We start from the raw sequence: 27,925 nt of genomic DNA, 5'->3' as shown, positions 1-27,925 counted from the left end.
TATGTAAACATAAATGAACTTCCTGCCAAATGGTTCACGAAACATTTTGGGTTGGTTTAACATCCCCGTCTGCAGTCTGTTGGACCCTTTTTTTTATCCATGATTTTCTTCCGACTCTTTATAATAACATGACTCTCATACCTATTCGCAGACTAAAAGGACCAAGATAAAAAATACCTTACATCTTCTGCAGTTTTCAGCTTGTTGGTCAATTTTCATGAGGTCATAAATTTTCTCTATCCCATTCTTCCCCTCGATTGGGCTTTTTGAACCTTTGGTCTAGGTTCTTGTCCTATTGAATCTCGATTAGGCGACCAACAGTTGTGTAACAAAAAATCAGTTGATCAAGGAATGTTAATCTGGTTGTGATACTCTTTTTTTTATTAATTTTGAATGTTTACTTTCGAGTGATTAAAAATAATGATCTCTTGATTGAACGAATGATCTGGAAGGGTAATTAATGTTTTCTAAGTTTTAAACTAAGTGTAAAACGGTCAAATTTTAATTATCAATGCATGCTCTAATGACATATTGATTATGTCACTGATTACAGAAAATTCATAAGTTGAGTCAACTTTGCTATTAAAATATCACGACCACAATCCAAATCTTTCACTTTCATATGACCTTACAACCGAAATTATTTATTGTCACAAACAATAATTTGATAACCAAGCATAAGATCGATTACAAGAGAAAGAAAAGACCAAGAGAGGAGGAAATATTCGCAATTCATCAATAGTAACTTAAATTGGCAGCTCGCATGTAACAACTATCTCAAATCAATCAATCAAAGATGGGGACAGTACAATAGTTTCAGATAATAAGATGCAAGAAGTCTTTCTTGGAATTGACGCGAACATTTAAAACTCAATCAAGTTTAGCTTTCTTAATCAATAATAGAGAAATCATTGTTGAATGCTATGCAACAAGTCCTTCCTGGAAATTACTAGGCATTTAAAAGTCAAATAAGTAGAATAAACAATAGTAAGTTACTCCCTCACATTACCATTATATTATAGAGAATGAAATTTGGTTTTACATACGTGATGTACCTATAAATGTTCAATCAAGTGATGAGGAAGACACTTGAAATAATCCGTTCATCGATATGAATCAAACCATAATATTACTCCCTTCTAACCTTCTTTTCTCTCATGCTAAGTAATTCTAGTTTATCATTAGATACCATAACTGTGAATCAAAACTTCTTAGACGGTGAGACCATTGTTTCACCGAATGCAAAATTCGAGCTAGGTTTCTTTAGCCCAGGCAGTTCCAAATATCGATATCTGGGCATATGGTATAAGAACACAACACCTCATACGGTTGCATGGGTTGCTAATAGGGAAACATCACTTACTGATTCCTCTGGTATGGTCAAGTTGGACAGCCAAGGGATCTTGTCTCTTGTCAATAGTGGCGGTGACATCATTTGGTCTTCCAACACCTCGACGTCTGGTACAAATGTCAATCCCCTAGCACAACTCTTGGATACGGGTAATCTGGTAATTAAGAAAGAAAATAAAACAAACAACAATATTCTCATTTGGCAAAGTTTTGATTACCCTGGAGATACCTACTTACCAGGAATGAAGTTGGGGAAGAACTTCGTTACAGGACGAGAGATGTACATGACATCATGGAGGAGTGTGGATGATCCTTCCCCAGGTGAGTATACAATCAGGTATTCAATGGTTAAGGGTAACTATCAGCAAGTATATATTAGGAAAAGCTCTGTTATTAAAACAAGGTTTGGGCCGTATAATGGCATAACGTTTGCTGGCCAGCCAAGTTACAAAGCTAACCCGGTTTATATATTTAATGTTCATATGATTGCCAACGAGAATGAGATGTATTTTGAATTAACTTTTAAGAGCAACTCTTTGATGTTAAGGCTGATATTGACCCCGGGTGGAAAGTATGAGATCTGGCATCTGGACATGCATAACCAAGAATGGACGCAGGATTTCTCATATCCCTCGGATATTTGTGATAGTTATGGACTATGTGGCCCATATGGAATCTGTAATACTATCAGTTTTTCGAACTGTGGGTGCTTGAAAGGGTTTAAACGAAACTACAAACAAGAATTGACTCCTTATAATAACTGGAGGAGTGGTTGTAGACGAACTAGATCATTGGATTGTTCGCCCAAGGAGGGATTTCTAAAGTTATCAAGCTTGAAATTGCCAGATACTCAGAATGCTGTGTTTCATACCAATGTGAGCCTTCAAGAATGTGAGATGACTTGCAAGAGTAACTGCTCATGCACTGCCTCTGCGAATCCAAACATGACTGCTGGTGGAGTTGGATGCTTGTTATGGTTTGGTGATCTGATTGATATACGAGTGTACCAACTAAATGGGCAAGATCTTTACATCAGACTTGCAGCCTCAGAACTATTAGGTAAGCTAACACATCACTTTATGTTTATGCGAAAGCATTTTAAGCTGATTATGTTGTTATTTAAGCTTTTAAAACTTAGACGTCTTGTTTTTGGATTTTACAAACTAAATGAACTGAGTTTACATGTGTTCTTTGTGTTGGGTAATCAGAAGCAAACACACAAGATCGATATGTTTGATTCAAGTGAATCCTTTGATTGATAATGATCTCCTTAAAAAAAGAACTGAAAGCAAAGGAAAAAAGCAACCCACAACATCAGTAATCCACGATTACAACTAACTAACCACTAAACTTTCATGATAACCTAAGACTTGAAACAGACCACGACTTGATTAAAACACGATCACAAATATTTAAACAAAACATAAAATAAATAAATTTCAGAATTATATCCCCTTGAGAGCCACGTCACCTGCCAGCTACATGCCACACAAGTAAAACTTGAAATTATTCTTACAACCCTTTTTAATTGAAAGTTCCATAACACCAAGCTTCTCCCTTAGAAAAGAAACATAACTGCTCTTTCCCTATTGCTTTTGTTAAAATATCAGCCACTTGTTCTTGACTTGTGCAAAACTTGAGTTCAACTTCCTTTTCTTCAACAAGATTTCTGATATGGTGAAACCTGATTTCAATATGCTTGTTGAGACTATGAAAAGCTTGATTCTTTGTGTGAAAGGCAGCAGACTTGTTATCACACCATATCACATTTGCCTTTATCTGTTCGTACCCGAGCTCTAGCAGTAATTTTCAATTTTCTCTACCAAACACCTAGACACGCTGCAGAAGTTGCAGCAATATATTCTGCTTCACACATTGAAAGAGCCACAACAGATTGTTTTTTTTTAACTCCATGATATTGCCCCCTGTACCAACTGTAAACATATTAGCTAAAACACTCTTTCGATCTTCAAATGGGCTGGCCAGTCACTATGAGTAAAACCTTCTAACTTTACTTCACTTGCAGCCCCATACCATATACCATACTTTGTGGTTCCAGCAATGTACCTCAGAATGCGTTTTGCTGCACCGAGATGAATTGAGGAGGGCTTGTGCATGAACCTGGAAATAAGGCTATAAGGCTGACAGATAACACAATGTCAGGTCTTGTATGAGTCAAGTAAATCAGTCCTCCTACCCGACTTCTAAACTGCTTCTCATCAACGGGCTTACAACCATCATCAATCTGATATTTGTTATTCACATTCACAAGAGTGAAAGAAGTTTTACCCTTAGCCATCCCAAACCTTGCAAGCGAATCACCTGCATACTTCTGTTGAGTACTCTTCTTGATTATCTCCAGCCCAAGAAAATACCTTAGCTCTCCAATGTCAGTCATTTCAAATTCTCTCATAATCTTTTTTTTAAATTCTTCAAACAACTTTGGTGAAGAACTTGTGTAAATAATGTCATCAACATACAAACAAATAGTAATCAGATTGTTACCTGAACCCTTCTTTATATAAACTGTGGGCTCGATCTAACATACCCTTAAGCCTGAAAGTAAGCATCAATATGACCATACCAGGCTCATGGGGCCTGCTTTAGTCCATATAGGGCCTTATGCAACTTGTACACCTTTCCTTCTTCACCTTGAACTTCAAAGCCCTGGGCTGAGCAACATAAACTTCCTCCAACAAGAAATGCATATTTCACATCAAAATGATGCAAATCCCATTTCTTTAGAGCTGCCAAAGATATAACCAACCTGATAGTTTCAAAGCGGGCTACCAAAGAGAATGTTTCTTCAAAATCAATACCATACCCTTTAGCCACTATTCTTGTACTTGCTTACTTTCCCATCAGTTCCAACCTACGTACGATGCACTCACTTCAGACCTATGATATTTTTGTTGCTTGGTAAGTCAGTCAAGGTACAAGTGTTGTGTCTTTTTAAGGATTCCAGTTGCTTCTTCGTTGTTGTGATCCATTCAGTGTATTTTGCTGCCTCACACAAGGAACTCGGTTCTACTAGTGATAAAGCATACTGACATCATATCTCTGCATATCTAATCTCCACAGTATTTCTGTAGAGATCATCAAGGGTACTACCCCATGCGGTTCACTATCACAGTCACTTGATCCTCCTTCATTTGCGTCTTCGTTATTGAGGTGTTCTTCGCTTAAAGGGGTATTTGCAACTGCTTCATTGGTATCATCGTTACCATGTAGACCATCTGGAATAACCCCAACACGACCCTCACCAGACTCATCTTCTCAAATTGTTGTTTCACTAAACACTACATCACGAGATGTGATGATCGTGTTTTTGAGAGGATCATACAACCGAGAGGCTTTGGAATGATGACAGTACCCGGCAAAAATACATTTGTTGGATTTAGAGTCAAGCTTGTTCCTATGTTGTGATGATTTTAAACTAGTATGCCACACAACCAAAAATTTGTAAATGACTTACGAAAGGTTTAAAACCATACCATGCTTCAAAAGGAGTCTTATCTTCAATAGCTTTGGTTGGAGAGATGTTTCTCAAGTACACAGCTGTAGACACAGCTTCCCCTAAAATTTGTTCCTCAATTTCTTTTCCTTTAACATACACCATGCCATCTCGACCATGGTTCAATTCCTCCTTTCTGCAACCCCGTTCTGCTCAGGGTGTATGGAGCGGTAAGTTCCCTATGAATGCCTTCTTCTTCTTCTTCTTCTTCACAAAATGAGTTAAACTCAGTAGATCAAAACTCACCCCATGATCCGTACGTAGAGTCTTTAGAAACTTCCCAGATTCTTTATCAGCCTTAACTTTAAATACTTTAAACTTCCCAAATGCTTCAGATTTCTTATTAATAAAGTAAATCTAATCATGTGTGAATAAGCATCTGTTAACATAAATAAGTACCGATTAATTAACTCCAAGAGATTGAGTTAGCAATGGACCACATAAATCAGCATGAACAAGTTGTAATGCATGAGAAGATCTCCATGCAGTAATAGGAAACAAGCATCTTGATTGTTTGCCATAGATGCACCCTTCACAAGCTCCAAGTGGTCTAATAGGTGATAAGCCCATGACCATATTTTTGTTGTTCCGTAAACGAAGCCCATTTACATGAAAATGGCCATAACGGAGATGCCAAAGTGCTGGATCAACCGGTTCCATTGCAACAAAGGCTGTATCCTGATGTTGAGTTACATTCATAGGAAACACATTGTTGGTTGCCATCTTTACTATGTACACTTTCTCCACGGATTCCTTATGAGTGATAACACAAGCTTCACTATCAAACAGTAAGGAGTAACCAGACTTTATGAGCTGCCCGACACTTAGTAGATTGTAACCAAGTGCATGAGAAAAGTGGACTCGAGGAGAGGAAAAGTCTTGATCTTCCCTGGTGCAACGTTCACCTTAATAGTTAATAGTTCCTGCCCTTCAATATTAGTGGTTTTCCCATTTCCCATCTTTGGCTTTCTTTGATTCATCCAAAGTTTCAAACAATGACCATTGCCCGGTCACGTGGTTTGAACATCCAATGTCAAAGAACCATACTTAGCTCCTAAACGTGCCACCTGAACCATGCATGCAACATGAGCTTCAATTTCCAGATCGTCTTGATTTGTGTCAGGAGCAATTGTCACAAAACCATCTTCTTCTTCCTCTTCAAGATTGGAATATTTCAAGGCTGCGCCCGCTTGGGGTTCTACCCAACAATTTGCAGTAATGTGCCCATAATTGTTGCATTGTAGCACTGGATGCTACCATGACCTCTTCCTCCTGAATGACACATCCACGACCTCGCCCTCGAATAGGATCTCTACCACGACCTCGACCGGTGGACTGGTTTTCTTCAACCCCTCTGCTGGAAACGCATGTTCCTCTTTGACACCAACAACTACTCGATTCACTTGAGCCTCGTGAGACTGCAGTGAACCCATTAGTTGATCAAATGACAGTTGTGTCATGTCCTTAGACTCTTCAATGTTCGTGACCACAGGATCCCATTTGGACGGCAAGCTCCGCAACACCTTTTCAACAAGTTCGTCGGACACAGCCTCTCCATAGGCTGTTTTGTTGTTCACAATTATCATTACTTTGGACAACAATTCAGCAATACCTTCGGTCTCTTTCATCAGAATGGTTTCAAATTCCCTACGCATCCCCTGCAACTTAACCATGAGAACCTTCAAATCACCCTAGAACTCCGTTTACAATAGAGTCCATGCATGTTTCGTGGTTGAGGCATAGGTGATGCGAGAGAATATTCTATCGTGCACAGCCTGTTGGATTAACGCCAATGCTCTTGCATCTTCTTTAGTGTTTTTCACCAGTCTTGCAACATCGGTATCTTCCTCGAAGAAACCCTTATTCACAAACTCCCATAGGCCTTTTGATCAAAGTAGGGCTTTCATGCGGATGTTCCAGAACTCATAGCCCTCACCCTTGAACAGAGGGGTGAGATTTTGAGATGTATCATGTAGTAGTATATTTGTGTACTAGTTTGAGACCCATGTATTACACGGATAATTGCTGAAAATTTTATACTTTAACCATTAAATGAAATATAGTTAACAAAATGATCATATATTTTATACAGACATAGACACAATTTACATTAATATAACAGAATTTACATAACTAAGAGCAATCCCAACTCATCCCCTAAATTTATGTGAGGAGAGCTTGTAAATTATAGGGTGAATTTTGAGTGGTTGTGAATGTAAATTATAAGGTGAAGATAAATAATGTAGTGATTTTTTTTTTTGTAAATTTAGGGAAACTTTGTTAGTCCCTATTTATTTTTAAATATTTGTTGAATTGGTTGTGATTAGAGAATAAAGAAAACTATAATGATAAATGTATAAAAAATATCATTTAATTGAACATGAGAGAGAATTGAAGTGTTTTGTAGTGTAATTATATGGATGAGGATAGGGAACGGGTTGGGAATGCTCAAAGATTACACAAATAACATAAAACATGATTATCCAAAAAACCTGATTACCTGAACTTTGATGATATAGTCATCCTTATAATATTTAGATTTTAGAGTTTAAAATTGATTGATCGTAATAAATTTGTGGTAATTAATATTTTGTGTATGACAAATTTTTTACTTGATTTTATATATTATAATTAACAATTGTATAATCAAGTAACATATAAAACCAAAAAATTAGAATATAACAAAATGATTTTTTTTTTCATTTCATATTAATGGAAAATGACAAAGACATACTAACATTAAAGCCATATTCAAATAAAAGTGATTATTCTGAGTTACCAGAATATTTAAATATTTAAAGTTGCATAAAGTGAATGTAGTGATTCTTATATATAATAGTTGAAAGTATTGGATAAGTAATGTTTAAAATTTGAATACTAATCCCGTGTTATTAATTAATATTACGGGAGTTATTGGAATATTTAATTAATCGATATATATATTTTAACAACTTGTATATATATATAAAAGAAACGACAAAGATTTCAGATTTGTTGGAAGCATAGTAAATGAATTTTAACCGGATTAACAATTTTTTTTAAACAAATGTGAATATATCTTTCTAAAGCATTTGGTCTGAGTTATAGAAGAAAATATTGAAAACTAAATACTTTACACTACACAAAAAAAGTCATATAAATATATGAAATAAACTTCGTATAATAATTAGTATTCATATAAATTATAATTATAGTATTTAACTTTAATAATTTAATGCTAAACACTAAGATATATATAATATATATTCTCCATGTTTACAATATTTATATAAATCGTTTGGAGAAAAATAAGAAATACACATGTTCCTAAGTTCAAATGTATATAAGAAAATTTTAAATCCAAATTTGAAACAAATCTTATATAAAAAATTATGTACCATTGCTCGAATCCCAATTTAAAATATAATTTTTAGTTTACCATATAAATCCAAATTCTTAAACAATGATGCACCTTTATTTTCTTTAATTTGCAGTTACCTGTGGCTTTAAAATTTTATTTTAACAAATCTGCAACTTCGATTTTAATGTTTTCTTATTTCACCATTAATGTTAATGAATGAATCTATTAGGATTTATATATAATAAAAACAAACTTGAATTCATATATTGACATAACTTAAAACAATAAGACCATATATTAAAATAAATGAAAAAAATATGAGGAGAGCTATGAGGTTGACAAGTGGCAAAAATAGGTAGTCTTTTATTAAAATAGATAGATTTGGGTTATAGCCCATCATATAGTTAGCTAGAAAGCCCATGGCCAAGTCTTGGATACAATTATGGGTTCCAACTTGTATATATAGGTGTACTCTCTTTGTATTTTCATCCATTCAATAAACACCATCTCTTTTACATGGTATCAGAGCTAAGGCACTCGGTATAAATCTGAATCCAGCACCTAGTTTTCATCTTGTTTTTCTGCCTCAACACCCGTTTCCGAATTTGTTTCAAATCTATCCAGCCACCTTGCCAAAAAGTATTGTTCACCACCGAAAAGCACTGTTCACGCACGGAATTCACTGTTCACGTGGAAAATAACTGTTCACACGCGGAAGTTACTATTTACGCCGGAAGGTACTGTTCACGCCGGAATCACTATTCATGCGGGAAAGTATTGTTCATGCCGGAAAGTACTGTTCAAGCTGGAATTTACTGTTAACCTCATAAATTACTGTTCACACCAAAAACTATTGTTCATACCGGAAACACTGTTAATCACTGGAAAGTTCCTGATTTTTATCTCATTCTGTATACTACCATCAGAAATGAAAAACACATGTATACATTTAACAAAGAGGAGCATGATCTGATTCAACGATTTCTTGCTTCCCAATTGAATCATCAAACAACTCAGCACATCCGGGTAACTTTTCTAGCCTCGACTCATCGTGGGTAATCGATTCTGGAGCCACACATCACATGACTAGGAATCGAGGTATTTTATCCAGCCTACACAATGTTAATTATTCATCGGTTCATCTTGCCGATGGATCTTCATGCCCCATTCACGGCATAGGATCCATAAGCAACTCAAAAAACCTAAACATGTCTTCTGTCCTATTTGTTCCTAAATTTCCTACTAGTCTTTGTTCAGTGAGTCAGATTACCAAACAAAACAACTATTCTGTAACCTTTTACCCAACTCATTATGTTTTTCGTAAACTAGAAATAACCCGGGAAATTGGTACCGGATTTTAATCAGGAGGTCTATATCGTATATTCATGTTTTCACACCCTATAACAAATTTATGTAATTCCACTCTTAGAGAGACTCACTGTCGGTTAGGCCATCCTTCTACAACGGTTATGATGCAACTAAGACCAAATATTCCTATTCCTAAAGATTTTCATCGTCAGTCATGTGAGCTTGGTAAACATAAACGACGTTCTTACCCCCCAAAAGTGTCAAACGCACCGATTTCATATTTGAACTTGTACATTCTGATGTATGGGTCCTTGTCGTGTTAAAACCACATTGGTTTTCAGTACTTCATCACTTTCATTGATGATTATTCTCGTGCTACTTGGGTTTATGTTTTGAAAGCTCGTAATCAAATTAATTCCATTTTTCGCGAGTTTCATTCTTATGTCCAAAATCAGTTCAACACATCCATTAAAACCCTACGCACTGATAATGCAACAGAATATTTCTCTAATGAATTTTCTACATACCTTAAAACACATGGCATTGTTCACGAGTCTTCTTGCCCTTACACGTCTCAACAAAATGGCGTTGCTAAACGGAAAAATCGCCACTTATTGGATATCACACGCACACTCATGTTTCAGTCTCATGTTACTGATAAATTTTGGGGTTACGTTGTTCTTACAACATGTTAGCTCATAAATCGTATACCCTCGTCTGTGCTTGGTCAAACCCCATTTTTTGTCTTGTTTCTTAAAGGGACTCCCTTTCCACTCATGCCTAAAATTTTTGGGTGTGTAGCGTATGTGCATGATCATCTCCCAGGTCTTAGTAAACTTGCACCTCGAGCCATTCATTGTGTCTTCCTTAGTTATTCTCGTGTTCAGAAAGGGTATCGGTGTTACAGCCCTTCTCTTCAAAGATACTTACCTGATGTCACCTTTCATGAGTCATGTTCTTACTTTTTCGAGTCTTCCACTTCAGTTTATGATTTTTTCCCCGAGACTGATAAACTTGAGTGACATATTATCCCCACCATTCCTGTGACAGTTCCCTCTACCGAACCGGTCTTTGCTGATCCTGACCCACTGACAGAACCTCTGCCATTACTTTTCACATATGCTAGGAGGGGTAAGGGTCAAATAACAAGACACTTGATTCATAACCAGGCCATAACTCCGAAATGTCCTTGGACCTTGGCTTGCATCTGAGCAATATACACCCCTAAATGATACATCCTTACCCGATACTACACCTTTTCCGGATACCGCCCCGATACACCTGTTTATGACCCTACTGGTGCACCACCGATATACCTATTACTTTTCACTAAAAACCACGACATTGCACTCATTATCCAATTCAGGATTATGTTGCCTATTCTCACCTCTCTACTGAATCTCATGCATATACCACTACCCTTGATTCCTACTCGATTCCCAAAAATGTGACCATAGCTCTCGCTCACCCAGGATGGAGGCAGGCTATGGAAGAAGAAATTGGGGCCCTAGGTTCCAATAATACATGGGATCTTGAAACACTTCCTGTTGGGAAGCGTATGTTGGTTGTCGTTGGGTGTTCACAGTCAAACTTCACCCAGATAGTTCTTTACATCGCCTAAAGGCTCGGTTGGTCACAAAAGGGTATTCTCATGCATATCGCATTGACTATGATGAACCTTTCTCGCTGGTTGCTAAAATGCCATATGTCCGTATTTGTATTGCTCTTGCTGCCATTAATCATTGGCCGTTCCACCAACTTGATGTCAAGAACGCCTTTCTTAATGGTGTTCTTGAGGAGGAGGTATATATGGAGCAACCACCATGGTTCATTATTGCGGAGGAGGCCTCAAAAGTTTGCAGACTATGTCGTTCTCTATATGGTCTTAAACAATCTCCCAGGGATGGTTTTGTCGATTCTCTAGTGTTATGGGACAGTTTGGGATGACTCGTAGTGCATACGATCACTCTGTCTTCTTTAGACACCAAAAAGGGAAAAGGATCATTGTAGTTGTTTAATTGGATGACATTATAATCAGAGGCGATGATGAGGTCGTGATTACCGAACTCAAACAGTTTCTTTAGTCTCAGTTTCAGTTAGCGACTTAGGTCGACTGAGGTACTTTTTGGGCATAGAGGTATCTCGCTCTCCACAAGGAATACTTCTCTCTCAACGAATGTATCTTCTTGATATGTTGACCAAATGTGGCTTACTAGGCTGCAAGGAAGTTGATACTCCGATGCTTCCTACAAAAAAGCTCCTCCCGAAGGAAGGGGATCCGATGAAGGATCAAGAGCGATATAGGCGATTGGTTGGTAAACTTAATTATTTTACTGTCACACGACTGAATATTTCCTTTACTGTCAGTGTTCTGAGCCAATTTATGGTGGCACCATACACCGGTCGCTGGGATGCTGCCCTTCATGTCTTAAGATAGCTTAAGACCACACTAGGTTTGGGTATATTATATTCTAATCAGGGTCATTGCCGTGTGGGTGCCTTCACAGACGAAGGAGATGGTCGGATATCGGGGTTCTCAGACGCAGATTGGGCAGGTTGTCTGATCTCTTGACGATCTACCACCGGATATTGTGTGTTCGTTGGAGGAAATCTTGTATCATGGAAAAGTAAGAAGCAACACACGGTATCCCGATCGAGTGCCAAATCGGGGTATAGAGCCATGGCAGATGTAACATCAGATATGACATGGGTACGTCGTCTTCTCATAGAGCTCGGGGTTGTTTCTAACGACTTGATGTGGTTATACTGTAATAATCAATCAGCTATTCACTTAGCCAAGAATCAAGTATTTCATGAGAGGACAAAACATATTGAGGTTGACTGCCACCTTATTAGAGATCAAGTAGTAGGCACACAAACAGATCCTCCATCCATTCAACCAGTTCATGTGAAGACAAACTTTCAGCTAGCAGACATTCTCACTAAACCTCTCCAGAAAACTCAGATAGATTTTATTTGTAACAAGTTGGGCATAATTAACATCTATGCTCCAACTTTAGGAGGAGTGTTAGTAGTATATTTGTGTATTTGGGTTATAGCCCATCATATAGTTAGCTAGAAAGCCCATGGGCCAGTCTTGGATCCAATTAGGGTTTCCAACTTGTATATATAGGTGTACTCTCTTTGTATATTTCACCCATTCAATAAACATCATCTCTTTTACATATCTTATGATGAAGATGCCATGAAGAATTGAAAAACCGAAAGTATTCTTGTTAATGAACCTTGCTCTGATACCACTATGTTGGATAATCAAAAGTAAACAAACAAGATCTTTATTTGTAATTCAAGTGAATCTTTTCATTGATAATGATATCCTTAAAATACAGAACAATAAGCAAAGAAAAAAGCAACCCACGACACCAGTAATCAACGATTACAGCTAACTAACCACTAATTAAACTTGCATGATAACCTAAGACTTGAAACATGACCATGATTAATTAAAAATCGGTCACAAATATTTAAACAAAACATAAAATAAATAAACTTCAGAATAATATTCCCTTGAGAGCCAAGTCACCTGCCAGCTACATGCCACACAAGCAAAACTTGAAATTAGTCTAACACTTTGTACTGAAAATTTGACAGTATTTTGTTAACTTTTTAATTGTTACAGCTAATTCGTCAACAGTGGTTAATGATAGAAACCATGGAATTCGTTCTAGATCCTCTAGAGAAAGACGAGTAATTATTACAATCAGTTTGTCAGCATCAGCAGGGTTGTTTGTGATATTAGCAACCTGCACTTGGATTAAGAGAAAGAGTAGACTGGATGTAGAACAAGAAGGCAAGTGAAAATTTTCTAATTATATCAATCAATCAATCAATCATGCTCAGTAAAATCCCACCGACAGCAAAGCTATAAGTAGGGTCTGGGGAGGGTGGGATGTAGGCACACCGTACCTCTATCCAAAGGAATAGAGAGGTGGCTTTCAGAGAGACCCTCGGCTCTAAGTACATGTGAATGAAGCAAAATAAAGGGAATCAAAGTTTAACAGTTATATAAAAACTACTACTAATTATAATAATATTAATAATAAGATCACAGTTTAATAGCTATATAAAAGCTAATAATAATTATAATAATAATAATAATAATAATAATATATGTAAGGGAAATACCATTATGGTATGTGACCTAAATAAGTTAAGTCTAAGCCCTAAGGTATTCAATTCTCTCTAAAAATCCTTAACTTTAATTATACTTCTCCACGAATTCCTATCCTCAACCATGTCCTCGGAGAGGTTTAGGTCTATCAAATCATGCCTAATCCTCTCATCCCAAGTCAATTTCGGTCTTCCTCTACCCCTCTTCCCCTCTATAGTAATGTTTTCTACGGATCTAACAGGATTCGTCGCCTGTCTTCTCTTTACATGTCCAAACCATCTCAATCTCCACTATCTACGGATCTATAGTAATGTTTTCTACGGATCTAACAGGATTCGTCGTCTGTCTTCTCTTGTCTGCTATGAAAATTTTCTAATTAATACGACCATATAATCAGATTTTTGTTTTTAAAGAAGTTTTGTATCAACCTATTGTAATTTCTACATGCAACAGTAGAGGTCCTTGAAAAAGATCACAAATGTAGCAGAAGGAAGGGAAGCATAGAGTTGCCGGTGTTCAGTTTATCAACAATTTCTAGGGCAACAAATAAGTTCTCTATCGACAACAAGCTTGGAGAAGGGGGATTTGGTCTAGTGTATAAGGTAACAGGGCATGACGATAAACATCAACCCGCATGGGCGAAAAAACTGTATGCCTAATAATGCTACAATTATCCAGGGTGTGCAAGGACAAGAGATTGCTGTAAAGCGTCTTTCAAAGGCATCTAAACAAGGGCTTGATGAATTTAACAATGAAGTTATTTGCATTGCTAAACTTCAGCATAGGAATCTGGTCAAGCTCTTAGGATACCGCATTCAAGGCGAGGAGACAATGCTGGTTTATGAATACATACCTAATGAAAGCCTAGACTGGTTTATATTTGGTTGGGTTCTCTTTAAAATCTGTTGGTGCATAATGTCAGTAGTTCATAGTCTAGTGTCTGTAATCGAGTCTGTAATGTTTAATTATGTTTTGTATGTTTAAGCGAAGTTACTGACAAGTTCGCTTAACAGGCGAACTTGTTAGTCAAGCGAAGTTATGGACAACTTCGCCTGAACATGCCAGGCAAAGTTGTCGTGTATTTATATACCTAGCTTACGGCTTGGTTTGAAATCGTTGTTTAAGTTCGTGTCAGTAGTTCGAGTTCATTGTAACGTGAGGACGAGAGTCTGTAATAGTGATATTACATCACGTGTTTGAGTTATAATATATAACGTGTGTTCGTGTTTCGTGTGTTCTTGTGACTCGTGTTCTATACTCGTAACGATCTACGCAGGGATTCCGCACCTGAGTAGACCGAGATATCTCGTGCGATCCGTCCAGGGAACCTACAATTGGTATCAGAGCATTTGCTCGATTGTGTGGTTCGGGATATTCACGCGGGTATAGAAATCGTCCCGTTTCGACTATTCGCGGGACGTGTTTTCTGTGTTTTTGAGTCAATCTTACCTCCTACCATCGTACTCAAGCCTTTGCACCGTCAAAAACCTCGTAAAATCCAGATTTCAGATCTGCAAAAACGTCCGTGTTCATCAGGCGAAGTTGCCGCAAAAACGTCCGTGTTCATCAGGCGAAGTTGCCGTCAGGATACGTAGGGTTTCGGCGAAGATATAAGGTTAAGCGAAGTTATCCACAACTTCGCCTACCTTCTCAAGTTCGCCTAACTCAGCGAAGTTCTCTACAACTCCGCCTACCTCCTAAGTTCGCTTACCTTAAGCGAAGTTAATCATCTGCGAAGTTCTTCAGCGAAGTTAATCAGCGGCGAAGTTAAGGCTTAAGCGAAGTTATCCGTAACTTCGCCTACAGTACTTTTCAGAAAATTTTTTGATTTTTTCGGGTTTCTTACTTTTCTGGAAAGATGTCGTCGATTAACATCTCTGAGTTAGTGAAGATGGAAGTTGAAGCAGGGTCAGCTACTAAGGCCCCAAGATTGCTGAAGGGAACCGATTTCGTTGCATGGAAGGATCGGTTCATACAATACGTCAAATACCAGGATGCGAAGATGTGGGGTGCATCCAGGATGATTATATTCCACCAGTTATGGAGTACGAAGGTCGTGATCAAATCAAAAAGTATAGCAAAATGGAAGAAGAAGAGAAAAAGATGTTTGAGGCCGAGAGCAAGGCTCATGCTGCTATTACTATGGCTCTTCCACAAGAGATCCTTCATACGTTTAGAAAGTACACGTCAGCAAGAAAGCTTTGGGAAGCTCTTGAGAACAGATTTGAAGGGAATGTAGGAATCCGTGCTTCAAAGATAAAATTGCTCAAAACCCAGTTCTCAGTCTTCAATTATTTGAAGAATGAATCTTTAGATGATATTATCACTCGATATTACCATCTGATGACTGAATTGAGTAACTATTCAATTTCCTACCGAGAAGAAGAAATAGTTGAGAAGCTTCTAGATGCTCTCCCACCAAAATGGGAGATGTACACTGTGCTGATGAGGGAAGACAAAGACTTTCCCACATATGATCTAGAAACGGCAGTCAACAAGCTCAGAACCTTTGAGCTTAACATGGTCAGAAAAGAGACACCTATGGATCAGGTTCAAGATCCAGGTATGTATGGAGCTAAAGTCAACACTAGCTCAGGATCGAAGACTGAATCTGCTGCCTACTACTCGAAGGGAGAGTCGGGCGCAAACTCATCACATGAGGGTCATGTGTCAGTCAACACAAATGATGACGTTTGCTATGTAGCAGGTGGATCGAGTGGTTCTCAACCCCAGGTAAGCAAGAGTAGTTGCTCTCCAAGTATTCCCAGCAACAACTACTCCAAGATGCCTATGAGTGTCAAGTCTGCTGAAGAGCAGTTTGGTCTCTATGCTTCTTTTATTACTTCCTATGAGAACTATATTCAAGGGAAGGTTGTTGATCCAGCTATGTTGGATGAAGACAATGACCAGATTGATGCTGATGATCTGGAGGAAATGGATCTGCAATGGCAGATGGCCATGATTGTAAGAAGAGTGAAGCGGTTTATGAGGAAGACCTGGAGAAAGTTTGTCGGTGGAAAGCCAGGGTTTGACAAGACGAAGGTGAGATGCTACAATTGTCAGCAAAACGGTCACTTTGCTAAGGAATGCAGGAATGAGCGTGTGGAACGAAGTCAGGGCAGGTCTACACAGCAAAGTGGGGGTTCTAAAGATTATAGTGCAATGATGTCCAGAGAAGATGGTGAATACAACTGGAACCTGCATTCTAAAGAAACTTTTGAGCAGGCAAATTTGGCGAAGGTTGAAACTGAAGAAAATGAGAAGGTTACCGGAGAAGAAAAAGATCTTATGGCAGACGTTAATGACCAGCTCTCCGAGGTATGTTTTAAACCTACATGCTCTAAATGTGAAAACTTGTCTGAGCAATTAGCAACTATAACCGATCAGTATGTTAGGAAGGATGCTGAATTTAAAACCCTAAAAGAAGATCACCATTTTACAAAAGCAAGAGAAAATAGCTATAAAGTCAAAATAAAAGCTTGTGAAAAAGATGTTAAAAGTCTAAAAACAAAACTTGCTGAAAAAATTGAAGTGATTGATTTAAGCTATGAAGTTTTGGAGGAAAAAACCAAACTAATTGCTGATAGAGAAAAACAGATTGCTGATCACCAGGTAAAAGTGGTGGAACTGAATAGAAAACTAGAGCAGTTCAGAAATTCCTCTGCTATTCTTGATCACCTTGTTAGTGATCAAGGTTCCTCTGCTAAGAGAGGAGGAATCGGTTATCATGAGGTTCCACCACCTTATAATCACAATTACACTTTTAACCCTAGTGTTCAGAAATCTGTTGACTTTGAGGTTGCTCAGACAGTACCAGTTAAAGTAACTTGTAAAGAACCAAATGTTAGTGGAGGCGAAACAAGTTCGCCTGTTTCAAGTGTTAAAATTTCTGATCCAAGTCCAGTCTCATCAGATTCGGATAAGTCATCCGAGTCTGGTAAGGCAAAAGAGGAAGTGGTATTACCCAATGGTGGAGAGAAAGATAAGACGAATAAAAAGAGTACTCCACTAAATCCGTACGTCCCACCATATGTGAGACGAAAGGGCGGTAATAAAGCCTCAACATCTAAAACACCGGTTGATAAAAAAGTTGAGCATAGGTGTTGTTTTAGATGTAATCAATTAGGGCACCTAGTTGCAGATTGCCCTCTGAAGCAGCGATTCAGAGGTGTAAGGCCTACTAAAACTGAGAATAAGCCTAATAGTAATTATCATGCTCCTAAAAATGAAAACCATTTAAAATTCAAAAATGTGACTAATTCAGGTTTTCATAGAAACAAATCTCAGTTTTACACTGCTAATAACCAAACCACAAGCTATAATTCTTTCAATTCACAAAGGTTTGGAAGGCCTCACAATCAATCTTCAAGGAGGTTTCCTAATAGGACTTACAGGAATTATCGAGATACTAACTTTGGAAAGCCAAAGTTTGGGATGTATAGATCCAAGACCAATTGGTCTTGGGTCCCTAAATTCTAATCTTTTGCTTTATTGTGCAGAAACAGTTGAACAGGGCTGCCAACAATCTTTGGGTTGTAGATAGCGGCTGTTCCCGGCACATGACGGGTAACAAATACTTGTTACACGATTTGAAACCTGTTCAAGGAGGGAGAGTAAGCTTTGCCGGTGAAAGTGGTGGCAAGATTACAGGAATAGGAACGGTGTCGAACGGAAAGATGACATTGGAGAAAGTTAACTTTGTAGAAGAATTGAAGCACAATCTGCTGAGTGTGTCGCAGATCTGTGATAAGGAGTACACTGTTCATTTTACAAAGAATGAGGCGATTGTGTTGTAACCTGGTTTTCAGATACCAGAGGAGTGGATTGTGATGAAGGCTCCACGTGAAAGAAATACGTATATTATGGATATGAGGTCAACTGAAATGGCCACGGAGGAATCATGCCTTCTGACAAAAGCGAGCGAATCGGAGTCCGAATTGTGGCATAGGAGAATGGGGCACATTCATCTTCGGAAGATGAACAACATTGTCAAGAATGGACTTGTGCTGGGCGTTCCCTTGAAGAATTTCAATTTTGAAGATAAATGTATAGCGTGCAAGAAGGGAAAGCAGCACAAGAAATCCCATCTCACCAAGAAAGTCAATTCAATTGCCAGTACTCTAGAATTGCTTCACATGGATCTCTTCGGTCCCGTGAATGCAAAAAGTCTAGGAGGTACTTCTTATTGCTTGGTGATCACTGATGACTATTCACGATATTCGTGGGTATATTTCCTGAAATCAAAAGACGAAACGGCTCAGATGGTGAAGAATTTGATTACCAAAGTTGAGAACGTTATGGATAAAAGGGTTAAGTTCATCAGGAGTGACAATGGAACGGAGTTCAAGAATTTTGAGATGGAGATCTTCTGCCTTCAGAAAGGGATTGAACACCAATACAGCGCTCCGTATACACCGCAACAGAATGGAGTGGCTGAAAGGAAGAACAGAACATTAATTGAAGGAGCCAGAACAATGCTGGCTGATTCGAAGCTTCCTGTGGTGTTTTGGGCTGAAGCTGTAGCTACAGCCTGTTATGTTCTGAATAGAGTCTTAACTGTTAAAAAACTTGGTAAAACGTGTTATGAGCTTATGCATGGGAGAAAGCCCAACTTGAGTGGTCTTGAACCATTCGGGTCCCCTTGTTCGATTTTAAAGACAAATTCTAAATTTGGTGAAGTAGCCGATGAAGGAATCTTAGTCGGTTATGTTGTTGGGACTCCCAACAGACGTGTCTTTAATACATCGACCAGCAAGGTTGAGGTGGTGTGTAACACCGATATCACAAGTTACCAACCGCCAAAACCAAGCAACGGACCTGCTGAGTTTTTCGACTATGTTAAACTTTTTAAGTCTTTTAACATACCGTATTTGGATATTGCTGAAGAAGAAGAGAGAGTTGCTACGAAGATGATCCTTGATGAGGAAGAAAACCTATTGCAAAGACAGCTGATCGATAAATGTCAACCTTCCTCATCAAATGCTGTCGATACCCCCTGCTACCTCGACTGAAGAAGAATTTTTCAATCAATTTCACTCTCAGCATGAAACAACCATTGACGAGCTCTCTTCTAACTTGGAAGACAATTTTCATGTTGGTTCTGTTCCGACCACGAGAATTCATAAAGATCACCCTTTGGAGAATGTGATTGGTGATGTGTCCTCCGGTGTACAAACAAGACGTAGCTTGAATGAGCACACCTGTGTTTATACAAGCATCAAGGAGACAGGGATAATCAACGAATGCTTGTACACCTGCTTTATCAGCCAGATTGAACCGAAGAATTATCAAATGGCTCTCAAGGACAGCTCGTGGGTCGAAGCTATGCAAGAAGAGTTGGCTCAATTCAAGAAAATGGAAGTTTGGACTTTGGTTGAAAAACCGACGCATGTGCATGCGATAGGCACAAAATGGGTGTTTAAGTGCACGAGAGATGAGAAAGGGATTATCATAAGAAACAAGGCGAGGCTAGTCGTTAAAGGTTTTAATCAACAAGAGGGGATTGATTATAATGAAGTGTTCGCTCCTGTCGCAAGGTTGGAAGCCATTAGATTGTTTTTGGTGTTCACTGCTTATAAGAAGATGAAGGTATTTCAGTTGGATGTGAAGAGTGCGTTTCTGAATGGGAAAGTTGATGAGGTAGTGTATGTTGAGCAACCTCCGGGTTTTCCTGACCCAGACTTTCCTGATCACGTGTACAAGTTAAGCAAGGCATTGTATGGACTACATCAGGCACCTCGTGCCTGGTATTCAACTTTATCAGATTACTTGCTTGAAAATGGGTTTGAAAGAGGGAAGATAGATAGCACGTTGTTCTTCAAGAGAGATGGAAGCGACTTCCTGCTGGTGCAAGTCTACGTGGATGACATTATCTTTGCTGCATCAAGAGTCTCCATGTGTCAAGATTTTGAGGCCGTCATGAAAAAGAGGTTTGAAATGAGTGCTATGGGTGAACTAACTTTCTTTTTAGGATTGCAGGTTGATCAGAAGAAGGATGGAATGTTCATTCATCAGACCAAGTATGTCCATGATGTGCTCAAACGCTTCAAGATGGAGGACAGCACTCCATTCGACACTCCAATCTGCGTTAATCACAAATTGGGTGCTGAGTCAGACGGTGATGCAGATGTGGACCCAACTCAATATCGGGCTATTATAGGTTCTTTAATGTACTTAACTGCTTCTAGGCCTGATATAATGTTTGCTGTTTGTCTTTGTGCACGCTTTCAGGCAAACCCAAAAGAATCTCATCTGAAGGGTGTGAAGAGGATACTGAGGTATCTCAAGGGCAAACCGAAGCTGGGGTTGTGGTACCCGAGAGGAGGAGACTTGGAGCTAGTCGCTTACACAGATTCTGATTATGGAGGGTGCAATCAGAGTCGGAAGTCAACAACTGGAGGATGTCAGTTTCTTGGTGGCAGATTGGTGTCGTGGCAATGCAAGAAGCAGACTTCAGTCGCAATTTCAACCTGTGAAGCAGAATACATGGCAGCATCCAACTGCTGCTCCCAGGTTCTTTGGATTCAACAACAGTTGCGCGACTATGGTCTGAATTTCTTACTTACTCCTATTTGCATTGATAACACAGCTGCTATCTCAGCAACTAACAATCCCGTGAAGCACAGTAAAACTAAACATATTGACATACGTCATCATTTTATACGGGATTGTGCTGAGAAGAAACTGATTGTGCTTGAAAAGGTGGATACGCTTGATAATTTCGCTGATCTTTATACTAAAGCGTTTGACAAAACAAGATTTCAAAACCTTATCGAGCTGAATGGGATGATCAATCCCGAGTAACCTTGCTTTTCATGTTTATTATTAAAAAAAAAAAAAAAAAAAACGTCACCAACCCTTAAAATTATGTCGGTTACCTCAGTTTGAAGGACATGTCTTAGGATATGTTTGGTCCTCATTTTCTACTTGCAGATTTTGAGGATAGCCATTAACCAGATGACTGAAAGTGACCGGGGCGGTTTATGATGAGTTTTCATTCTTTCGCTTAAGATTAGTCGATCATACTTAGTTAGAAGGACACATACTAGTATGTGGTCGGTCCAGCTGATCCATTGGATCTTCGGGATAGCCGTTTACCTGAAGACTTTGTTTTGGTCGGCGCGATTAATGTTAAAATTTAAAAAAAAAAGGGAAATGAAATTATTTTTCAAGTCTACTACTTCGTAAGAAGTTCGTTTGCTATGTTTAACAGAAAATTGATCCAACCTTGGAAAATGATAAATATACTGATTATGTGTGCTTAACTAGTGAAGTTATTAGGCTTAAAAGGCTTTAGGACAGTCATTGTATGTCATGGTAACTTTTTATGGTGCGTAAAAGTAGATGTGATACAAACTAAATTTACTCGATTTTACGTGGAAACTCCTTACGAGTTTTGCATGTCTTCATATATATCTTTCCGAATGATAGGCAGAAAAGCGATTACCCAGTCATACACTAGCCCATGTGTGTTCTGATTCCCGTGAAGATAGCGTTTCAAGAAACTGCAGTGATCCAGATTCGGGACTTGCAGTTGTTTACTACTTTGAAGTCTATGTAAATGTTTATCATAAAAAAAAATAAAAAATAAATAAAAAAAAAATAAAATTATGAGTTATGAAAACATTCTAGAGCTGAAAATGTCAAGACTTCTCAATCATGGAGTAAGAAAGAGAACGGGAAGCAGATGAAGAGTACTTACAAACTTAATCAGACACTATGGGTCGAGGTCAATTCGGGGTGACTTGGGGAAAGCCAAATATGCTTTGAGAATAGATAGGAGGCATCATAATCTCTGAGTTGTTGCCCACTTAAATTTTGAGGCATAATTGAACCTAACTCGTATCACAGAAACGATGAAAACCATCTTAAGTTATTTACCTGCCTACAACCTGTTTCCTTCTGTCATAATACAGCTAAACACGGATCTATGTGACAGTCTCGTAATTAGTATGATTTCTGTTCGGATCTTTTCTAAAACGTAGTAGTCCCTATCGAGACTGAAATTTGATCCCTTATACTTTATTTTTTAAAAGTTTCTTGTACTTAGGTAGTTTTATAATTTTGTATCTGGTTACTTGGACTTGATCGTGTCATTTAATTCTTAAAGGGAAGTTTTAGAACTTAATTGCAAAATTTTCGAATTATAAGGTTTGATTTTGTAAATATCGGCGAAGTTGTTAAACAGGCGAACTTGTGAATAACTTCGCCTAGGCGAAGTTAACCGTAACTTCGCTTGTATAATCTCTTACCCTATATAAGGATTTTCAAAGGTCAAACGATTCATTATTCACAGATCTAAGCGAACTTATTCCGGCGAACTTAACCAGTTTTCAGCGAACTTGTTGTTTTTCCAATTCCGTGTTCTTTTTTCCAGATTCCGTTTCGATTTCAAGGTTCGTGGTGTCGGTACATCATGTTGTCAATGCTTTTCAAAGGTCGTTTCGACCTGTTTCGATACCTCGGACCGACGGATTTTTGAACCGGATTTTAAAGCTTGTTTTTACGTGTTCATGAACAACCTAATCGTCTATATATCCTTAATATCTTGTGTTTGGGAGTTCTTAATCGTCAAAATTGATCGAAACACCAAATGTTTCTATGTTGAATCGACCTTACTGTCGCCGTTTCAGATTCAGGCGAACTTAGGGTTTCGGCGAAGTTATCCGTAACTTCGCCTGAGGCTCAACTTCGCCTGAGGCGATGTTGTGGTGAGGCGAAGTTATCTGTAACTTCGCCTGGACCTTTTAATTTTTTAATTATTAGACGAACTTAAAGATGAAGCGAAGTTGTTCCCAACTTCGCCCCAACTTTAACTTCGCCTATACAGATTTTATCACAACTTCGCACATGGTAACAAGCGAACTTGTGGTACGCCTTATCATTTATCTAACTTGGTTCGTTTGTTGCAGATATGGCTGCAGTAGCAGGTGCTGGAGGTGCTGGAGGTGACGATGGAGATAATCAGAGGCAATTCTTCCCGGGTCATAACATGTTTATCACCTTAGACCCGGAAGCGAGCGGTGTTGAGGATTACCGCGAGATAACCACATTCCTCATTCGCTCGAGGATATTCCACGCTATCACTACGACTCTGCCGATATCCTTACCCAATATCGAGGATTTCTGGCAGACTGTGGAATACGATTGCCGCGTTGAGCCCCCGGTTATGCGAGCAACCGTCAACAATCAAGAGGTTCAGTTCTCATCTGAACAAATACGGGTGGCTTTACGGTTCGGTGAGGAGACTAGGGATGACCCTACAGAGTTTGTGGCTCCGTTCCGTGATGGAGCGTTTCTCCGAATGGGCTATTCTGGTCCATTAGGTGATACTCAGAGGAGGAAGGGTTTCCTACTCGATCAGTGGCGCTTCCTCATGCACGTAATGATTGTCTGCATGTCAGGGAGGAAGGCGGGCACTGACGGGATGGGTGCGACCATGCAGTCCGCAATGACTGCTCTGACTTATAACAAACGTTATAGCTTCAGTCAGATGGTCTTTTATGAGATCGATAGACAGAGGAGAGCGATGGCCCGTGAGAGGTTCATCATGTATCCAAGATTCATTCAGATGATCTTGAATCATGTTGCTCCCACGTTGCCTCAACGACGTCCAATACGATACGTGGAGAATGTGAGCAAACGTATCTTCGCTCAATGCCGCACTTCCAGTGCGAGGAGCAAGCCTGAACTGCGTCCAAGGCATACTCCACTCTTTGGGTACTTAATAAACCCGGGGTATGTGCCAGCTCGTGGGGATGAGTTCAGAGAGCCTCAACCACGACAGGTAGGAGCACCTCGAGATGTACCTGTTGTGCCTGTTGTGTCGGCTGAGGAGGATGTAGACCTTGATGCTGCATTTGGCGGCCAAGGATTATTCGACATGGACCGGTTTGATCCGCAAGAAGAGGTGCAGGTCTCTGCTGCACAGGTTCGGGAAGTGAATGTTACTAGAGCAGCTACGACGGTGGCTGACTCAGATCTTGATGATGTTATGGATGAGGCGAGAAGGATGTTGGTGACACGAGAAAGGACGTTAGGGAAGAGAAAGAGGACAGTTGATGATACTGAGTCAGAAGAAGAAGAGGATATTCACAAGTTGATTAGACGTTCAAGACGGGAAAGGACAGGTGCAGGTATGGGAGCTGGAGAGACTTCAAGAGTTGTACGTTTCGCTCCATCCGCACTGTCAGGTATGTCGATTTTTCCTACATCTGTACAGGTTACAAGTTTAAGCGCCGCGGAAGTTCCCGTGGTGGCTACATCAGCTGTCGGCATCCCATCAATCACTACTATCCAGCTGACGACTCTGGAGATTGTGTCTTTACCACCTCCAACGCTTACTCCTTCAGAGGTGGTGGCACAATTTGTAGAGTCGACAGTCGTTGCAACTGCAGGGTTGTCGGTCACGATACCACCTGCGGTTACGTCCACAACTGCTTCTGATGTCCCGGTTACATTCGAGATCCCTGCTGAGTATACTCAAGACACATCTAACATGAGGTTTGATTTCGATGCAACCCTCTCAGACTCGGAGAGAATAGCTGCACTTGAACGGGTCGTGGCAGAGCAATCGAGGATAAACTTTATCCAGACCCAGGCTATTCAGCGCCTTGTAGCAGAGAATCAACTACAGTCGTCCCTCCTGGTTGAACATGGGCGAATTATAGATGCTATGAAGGAGTTCTTGGCATCTCAGGGGGAGACAAGCTGTAGAGGCGACGAGTTAAGGACAAAGAAGAAAAATGATAGAGACGATGATCCCAATGCATCGAAAGGTGCAGGAGGTGAGTTGCCAAGAACTACTCAAGCTCTTGGGACTTCCACAACTCAGGGGGAGTCTGCAGGTGCAGTTGGTGGTGATGAGGTGGTGATGGTTGATGATGAAGATGATGTGATTGATGCTTTGAAAGAATTAGATGATGATATGCTAGATGATGATGTGATGTTTGATGATGATGTGCTGCCTATTGAGGAGATTGAGAAGATTGGCGCACAGATTGTGATTGAAGAAGATGTTGAAGAAGGTGAAATAGTAGAAGAAAATGTTGAACACGAGATCCCAGATATTGAGAAAGCTGATATGGGTAATGAGATGGAAGATGATGAGACTGAATGGGAGGAGTAGGTGGAAGGAAGGCTATGCTCAGTGGTTCGTCAAAACGAAGAAACCAGCGGTCCCTACAATGTTCAAGAAGAGTTACAATATTAAAGGCTATGCTGAAGCGAAGAAAGGGATTATTTGCTGGATCTATGATGAGCAGTTGAAGCTCTTTGTGATTAAACAGTATGACGGCGTTCAGTATTTTAAAAGAATGTTAAGGTCGTTGAATACACTGCCGGAATGTGAAGTGAAAGACTTAGCCAGATTGGGGTTAATCAATCGAAATGACGATAATATGGCTAGAGTCATTGAGAAAATTATATGGAGAGAGAGTATAAAAGAGAAGAAGTTTGAGCTGTTGAAACCACAGAAGGGAAAACTTATTGAAGACAAGGATAGAGGTATGAGAGCTGATGGAAAACCTTGGATGGTCATGAAGTATAAACCGATCCGGTGCCTGAAAGAAGTACCGATGAAGCTAATGCCCAAGGACGTGCTTAAAAACCTAAAGTGGTGGTATGTGGATTGTGAGACAGCAGAGGCGGTGATGGAAGACGAGGATGAACAAGAGCTCCTAAGAGTTTACGATCCGATGCATTTGGTAAACTTATCGCAAGCTGATCTGCAGGTGCTCAATGAGAAGAAAATCTTTTATATTCCTGCTTGGAAGGACGAAGCGACGAAGTATCAAAGAGTTGTGTCAGTTTGTGTTAGAGAAGGAGTGCATGCGTGAAGATACAAGGTTGAAGATTACAAGACAAGTGCTTAAAGATCAAGATATGAAGCTACTGCCAAGGGGGAGTCTGTTGGTGCATAATGTCAGTAGTTCATAGTCTAGTGTCTGTAATCGAGTCTGTAATGTTTAATTATGTTTTGTATGTTTAAGCGAAGTTACTGACAAGTTCGCTTAACAGGCGAACTTGTTAGTCAAGCGAAGTTATGGACAACTTCGCCTGAACATGCCAGGCGAAGTTGTCGTGTATTTATATACCTAGCTTACGGCTTGGTTTGAAATCGTTGTTTAAGTTCGTGTCAGTAGTTCGAGTTCATTGTAACGTGAGGACGAGAGTCTGTAATAGTGATATTACATCACGTGTTTGAGTTATAATATATAACGTGTGTTCGTGTTTCGTGTGTTCGTGTGACTCGTGTTCTATACTCGTAACGATCTACGCAGGGATTCCGCACCTGAGTAGACCGAGATATCTCGTGCGATCCGTCCAGGGAACCTACAAAATCAACAGAAGTAATTTATATAGCAGAGAAGAAAACAATTTAAATAATATACTAAATTAATTTTTTTTATTTTTAAATATTCTTTAGATGATTTAAGGAAGTCATTACTTAACTAGCCACAACGTTTCAACATTATTCATGGGATTGCTCGAGGTCTTCTTTATCTTCATCAAGATTCCCGACATAGAGTGGTTCACAGGGATTTGAAAGCAGGAAACATTTTGCTTGATCATGGCATGAATCCGAAAATATCAGACTTTGGTTTGGCTAGAATGTTTGAAGGACATGAGAGTGAAGCAAATACAAAAAAAGTGGTGGGAACTTTGTAAGAATCCCTAAACTTCCTATTCTATTTTATTCCATTTGTTTTTTGCCTATTTATCATTTACATGGTGTTACATGTACCTTCTTCTACACACGGGATACATATCTCCAGAGTATGCAGCAAACGGTCTGTTCTCAGCAAAGTCTGATATTTTTAGCTATGGGGTTTTGGTGTTGGAGATTGTGAGTAGAAAGAAAAATAGAGGTTATGTTCATGAAGATGACGGTGATATTAACCTTCTTGGACATGTAAGTGTGTTGAATATGGTTATTTCATTGAAGAATTGAACTGATCTTTGTAGGTTACTAATTTAATTGTTTTAGGCTTGGAGACTTTACAAAGAAGGTAAGTCTCTTGATCTAATTGACTCATCATTAGGTGATTCATGGTCTACTTATGAAGTGTTGCGATCAATACACATTGGTTTATTATGTGTACAACACCGAGTAGATGATAGACCTTCCACAGCGGTTGTGGTTTCCATGTTGGCTGGTGAAGAATCACTACCTTCTCCAAAGAAACCTGCTTTCTTCTTTAAAAGAAGTGAAATCGATTCTGTTTCAATTTGCCCACCATCTATTAATGGAGTGACACTAAGTGAAATATATGGTCGGTAA

At 39.2% G+C, this 27,925-nt stretch overlaps 1 pseudogene; it reads left to right on the top strand.

Annotated features, from left to right (window-relative positions):
• Positions 1 to 1,111: 1,111 nt before the first annotated feature.
• On the top strand, positions 1,112 to 27,925 carry LOC143550214 (G-type lectin S-receptor-like serine/threonine-protein kinase At4g27290; annotated as a pseudogene).

The sequence above is a fragment of the Bidens hawaiensis genome, unplaced genomic scaffold (assembly GCF_021521415.1).
Source record: "Bidens hawaiensis isolate Kalapana, Puna unplaced genomic scaffold, B.hawaiensis_p1.1 tig00000978_1, whole genome shotgun sequence".
Lineage (NCBI taxonomy): Eukaryota > Viridiplantae > Streptophyta > Magnoliopsida > Asterales > Asteraceae > Bidens > Bidens hawaiensis.
Note: the sequence above shows the minus strand (reverse complement) of the source record. Positions and strands in the feature narration are given on the sequence as shown.